The sequence below is a fragment of the Diabrotica virgifera genome, chromosome 6 (genome assembly GCF_917563875.1).
Source record: "Diabrotica virgifera virgifera chromosome 6, PGI_DIABVI_V3a".
Taxonomy (NCBI): domain Eukaryota; kingdom Metazoa; phylum Arthropoda; class Insecta; order Coleoptera; family Chrysomelidae; genus Diabrotica; species Diabrotica virgifera.
The window spans coordinates 165717456-165723791 of NC_065448.1; the positions used below are offsets into that span (position 1 = coordinate 165717456).

At 32.7% G+C, this 6336-nt stretch overlaps 1 long non-coding RNA gene across 1 annotated transcript; it reads left to right on the forward strand.

The window, feature by feature from the left end:
- Positions 1-478: 478 nt before the first annotated feature.
- On the forward strand, positions 479-1857 carry LOC126887023 (uncharacterized). The gene is made up of 3 exons (XR_007698920.1): positions 479-647; positions 747-1008; positions 1346-1857. It is a non-coding gene; the product is annotated as an uncharacterized LOC126887023 (long non-coding RNA).
- The last annotated feature ends 4479 nt before the right edge of the window (positions 1858-6336 follow it).

The window sequence follows — 6336 nt, forward strand, 5'->3', positions numbered from 1 at the left end:
GACGAATTTATATTAATAACGAATGACTTTTATTTTACTATGCAGTTCACAAATTAAGTATTCCAATATTAACTTACTATACATAGGTACATTTATTATCTGCTAGATTTCCTTAGGTCAATTTTTCAGATGTAAAAATATCTAATAAACGCAATATTGAGTAAATAAAAATAAAAAAGGTAAAGTTGGTATGGGATTCGAACCACGATTATACATGTCCGAAGACCAAAGACCATTTCTCGTCACCACCCGCTCCATCTGTCAACACATATTACTCGATAAAGTGGGACAGTCACGTCGTCGATATTCCCCTTAAATTAAAAAGAGACTACCGACCAAATAGGCTCATTTATCTCTGTCGCAACGGTCACCCATTTTAAGATCGCAGGGCGCAATCTAGAGTATTATATATCTATGTTTGAATTAGGCAATCCAAACCACGTGAGCTCTGGTTGGCACACAAACTAACGAAGAGGTTATGTTTGTATCTATTTTCAATGATTTTTCATTGTTTATCGTCGTATTTTGTCTATTTTCAATTCATTTGGATTTCGTTTCCTGTTTTTGTGAACTTTATAAACTTTACCACAATGCAAACTGATTATTTAAGGAAATTATTATTGGAAACTCCAGATGTTGCGAGAAAGGTAGGCGAAACAATGTTTATTTACTGTTCATTTTGCCCCGATATTTATCAATAATGATGAATTTTGCAAGCAATAACATTATTTCTTTTATTGTTTTAGATATTTATTGAAGCTGAAAATAATTGGGGATTTAGATCCATACGGAATTCAGTCAGAATTGGATTTTACAGTAAAGTGCAGTCCATCAAGTTACTATTATAGATATTTATACAGATCTGGTGGAGTCTCACAGTTGCTACTCTAAGCAGCAGATGAAAGCATACAAAAGCCTTCAGGCACATAAATATTTTACAGCTGGATTTGTTTTGAATGGAGTAAAAATTGTTAATGATTTCCTGATTTCCATATTATTGTTGGAAAGGTATGCCTTTATTTTATTTATTCACCATTAAGAAATATATGGATAACAGTCTTTTGGATAAATTGGTTCTAAATATTAGATTTATTTACGTTTATATATCTGTATGAAACCAGACATATCGTTGTCCTAATATGTAAACTGCGAACTCCATAATTCTCTGAAAATGATTTATTACTGCCATCGATTTGAATTACTGTCATGATTGTTCTAAAATTATATTATATGAATGTCTGATTTTAAATAAAATATTCTCAATCATTGTAAAGAACGCAAATACTCTAATAAAAATAAATTTTTGTAGTTGAAGAATTTCAAAAAAATAAAATATTTTTTTTAGGTGAAGCATTTCCAAAAAGCTAATGCTAAACGACTAAATGTTTGGGTGGGGTGATAGCCAGTTCTGATGACATAGCAAATGCACATTGTATGCGTATGGCCGGTAATAGTGAAGTCTGCAGCAATCCTATTTTTAGCTGAGTATGCCCAGAGCAAGACAGACGAAGAAGAACCCAATGCATGTACATATGTTACAGCTACATGGTTTGGAGATAGCAACATATGCATTCTCTGATGAAAAACTAATGAGTTTTGAAACTGTTCGGTCAGAGTGCTTGTTGCGCTCACTAAACGAACTGAAATATAAGATGGCTTTGGCATTGTGTTGCAGCGATATGAAAATGGTTATTCATTTTTAATTATAATGTACTTCTTCATCATGAGTAATTATGTATTGGTCTTTTAGATGTGTATTTATTTTTGTAATTAGTATCAACTTGTAATGATAATATACATTTATCGTTTAAGGTACGACTATGTTTTGACTCTAAAATAAATGTTTTAAAAATCGAATCCTGCCTCTTTCTGTTAGTAACTACCCATGGATATCACAAATTGTGCTTACTGATAGGTTTGTTCGTAGAACGATCAGCAACTCTTGCCAACCATCAGACACATGCGCATTCGTAGTCTATGAATGCTAACTATTAACTGCACAACGCTAACTGTTAACTGCTCATGCATCTGATGGTTGACAGCAGTTGCTAATCGTTTGTGTCGTACTACGAACAAACCTATTAGGTCTGGATCCTGTGTACCAAAAAAATTGATTAATAGCAAGCTGAAAATTTGTTAATAGCTTAACGGTGTCCAGTTGGACAAACTTTGATGTATTGTGACACTGGAACAGGGGTAGTTTTAATTGTGAAACAGTTTGGAAACTCAGATTTGGAACATCAGATTACAAAAACATCCCATATATTTTGTCGGACAGAACATCCAATTGATCTGTTACCCTTTCATTAAATTGTCATGCAAAAATCAGACTGCTATTACTAACCAACATGATTCCTGTAGTTTGACATGATCTTCGTGTTCTACTCATTAAAATGCCCAGTTGATGATTTTTTCACCAATCTGGTTTTTGCATGAGGGTTTTATTGAATTGGTAGCAAATCAATTGGAAGTTTTATCTGACAAATTACATAAACATTTTCGTAGTTTGACGTTCCAAATTTTTAACCTGTTCCACAGTTAAAACTTCTAGTGTTCCCATACATCAAAGTTTGTCGGACTAGACACTGTTAAGCTATTAATAAATTTTCAGCTTGCTATTAATCAACTTTTTTTGGTACGCGGGATCCAGGTCTATATGGAATAAATAAATAACAAAACCAATTCCCTGTCAAAACTGCATTTATTTTGAATAGAATGAAAAACAAAATAATATTGTTTTAACAAAATAGGGGATAAATGTTAAAATTTAGTATTAATAAAGTTTGTCACATTGGCCTAATATTAATGTCACTAGTTACGTTAGTGTCACATATAAATAATTGTAATAATATTAATAAAAACCATAATTCCTAGCATGAGTGCGTCCTGTTTTTTGATAATTTAGTTAGGCGAGGAAACATAAATGAGTTTCTAATAGGGCTTTTCATCGATTGTCATTTGTTTCGAGCTTCCGTTAGATGTTGTATAATTCGTGTATAATATTACTATACACGGATTATAGGACATATGACAGAAGCTCAAAACAAATGACTGTGAATGAAAAGCCCTATAGAGGGAAGACGAAAAAAAATTAACATTATCCGATCAGCTCGACTTTCACAGTTCACTACTATACAAGTTACAGGCATGTTTTCAGCACTTAAAATCACCAAAAACGAAAAGTTTATAAAATAATCAATCTAATGAATGTCTTTAAATACTATATTAAGCTCAAAATCACGATAAAAAACAAATTAAAATTAACATTATTCTGATCAGTTGACTTCCACAGTTCACTACTATACAAGTCACAGGCATGTTGTCAGCACTCAAAATCACCAAAAACGTAAAGTTTATAAAATAATTAATCCAATGAATGTCTTTAAATACTATGTATATTAAGCTCAAAATCACGACAAAAAACAAATTAAAATTAACATTATTCTGATCAGTTGGACTTCCACAGTTCACTACTATACAGGTCACAGGCATGTTGTCAGCACTCAAAATCACCAAAAACGTAAAGTTTATAAAATAATTAATCCAATGAATGTCTTTAAATACTATATTAAGCTCAAAATCACGACAAAAAACAAATTAAAATTAACATTATCCCGATCAGTTGGACTTCCGCAGTTCACTACTATACAAGTCACAGGCATGTTGTCAGCACTCAAAATCACCAAAAACGTAAAGTTTATAAACTAATTAATCTAATGAATGTCTTTTAATACTAAATTAGCTAAAAAATCACGACGAAAAACAAATACGAAAAATCAAAAATTACATTGAGTTTAGGTTAAGAACGGTTTTGTGTGCCAACCAAAGATCACGTGATTTAACTTTGACAGGTCGATGGATTCCCTAATAGCACTAATCCATTTTTTTCTTTGATCCTGCCTATATTTGGATGTAGGAAAACGAAAGAATTTCATTCCACTATTTCTCCATGTACAATGACAGTCAAAAACAACACAAGAACCGCATTTTAAAAAATTAAGGGAATAATAATTATTTTGATTTATAGAAGCAATCGCAGGTGACGGTGTTGCCAGAGAAATTTTTGTAAATGCACTGGAGTGACTGGAATATTGACTAAAATGTACTACACCAACACATTTTGTACAAAAACTTAAAAAACGTCGTTTTATGTTATTTGAAGCAAATTTATTATATCACAAAATTTTAGGTTTTTACTTTAGATACTTTAGTATCACAAGTTTGGTTGTTAATTGTATCAAATTGGTACAAATTGTACCAACTCTGGCAACGCTTGTGGGACGAGCTTCCAATTTTCGCCACCATGAGAAGGACGGTCGATATGTGTCATCCCCTCCATGTCAACCCTCTCAGCGGATACCGCCAGTGTCAGAGAGTCCAGAGTCAGAGTGTTGGAATTTGTCTAATCGCGTTGTGTTGACATTTTAATATTGATTAGTAAAGAGTTTCTTATTTTTTATTTGTTTAGTGTTTTTTTAAATTAACTATTAAATGTGGACAATTATTTAGTTCTTTTAATGAGTTTAACATTATTTTAAAACAGTATGAAAAAGATAAGAGACAAAAATTCATGATTAACGGTAGCAGAAGTAGTAAGATAAAAGATACAGGGCGATTGATTAGTGTGATAAAGCGCAGTAGACCCGCTATAGTAATAGCAATAATTCTAATAGATAGCAATAAAAGTTAATAACAAAAATTGTAGCAAACTTTGAGCTTCATATTACAAAATTAGTTAAAATGTTACAGGGCGTTCGATAACATAGTGGCAGACCAAACTTATGTTTTTTTAAATGGAACACCCTATATTTTATTTTATGTTCGAAATCTTCTTAACTTCTCCATTACAGAAATATAAAGGTTTATTATGTTATGTAACTATATAAAGTTATAACATATTTTCTATGAAAATCGTAACAAGTTCAATTCCCTGCATGTATAAATAGAAATAAACACAACAGCATTGGTTTATAGTTTATAAACTGGTATAAATAACTTGTACATTTCATGTCAACTTACTTGTACATTTCATTTTGTACATTTCATGTAAACTAAAATTTATTTCGCTAACGTGAATATAATACTTTTATATACACATTGATTTATTACATTATTAAGTTTGAAACATCTGAATAGTTCTGCTTCCCTTCCCCTCTTCTTAATAACAAATATTTTTCTATCAAACAAATAATAAACATATCAAAATAGCGTGTACCAAAATATAAAGTCACTGCGTACGCTAAAAATAATGACGTCACTTGCTTGATGAAGTGTAATTCGCGTGTACCTAACTTTTTTATTTGCGTACACGTTAGCGTGTACCTAGACACAGCGTTTACATTGATCATCCCGTGTTGTGTTTCTCCACATTTAAAGAAACAATAGAGAGTTATCAAGTAACCCTAGGAGAATACGGTAACGCTATTTTACTGTATACTTTACATGTTATTTATAACGTTACCGTATTCTCATAGAGTTACTTGATAACTCTCGAATATAATAGGTCCTGAAACAGTTTATTCCAATAGACAAGTGTGTCATCAACATTTCGGGCCTATATATTTTTGGAAGTTTGTAAAAGATTATAAGGTAATATTTATCTAAACAATCATCCTACAAGATTCTTTCATTTTCATTCAACTCAATAGCCGTGTTCGTGCTGCATGCCCCGAGTATGCCCAGAGGGAGAACGCCTGCGCATTACGTTTTCGGAGGGCAATATTCGACTTTATTGAACGTCCAATTTTGTAATGCGCAGGCGTTCTCCCTCTGGGCATACTCGGGGCATGCAGCGCGAACACGGCTAATATTACACATCAGTGCTTTCACGTGACACATGGCAGTAGTGTTTAGCATTTTGAAAACAAATTGGAATATTTGAAATTTTCAGTAAAATATTGAATAAACCATTGAATTGTCTTTCTGTTGTTTTAATTTCCTGCGAAATTTCATCAAAAATCCCGCAAAATTTATAATTAGAAATTTCCACGTAACTAAAATTTGTCAATTTAGTTCCCATTCCAATCAAGAGATGGCGTTAATTCGATCCGAAAGATTAATATGGTCGTGAAACGTCTATGAGTATGTATGGTTTGTGGTGTACACACGGTTCTAGTAAAGTCTAATAACCGTGTCATATACACATAGATTTGGCCAACTCCGAAAAATAGCGTAACGCGGAGCAGTTCGGGTCGGTGGTCTATCTATCTCTCTCTACTGGCGCTTAGCTTTCTCTCTCTAGCATATGATGGCTGCCGCCTCTGTGTAACTGTCGTTCCATTACTCCCACCACCGAACCTCCCACCTCTTGGTACATACGCTCACACTCGCACGACA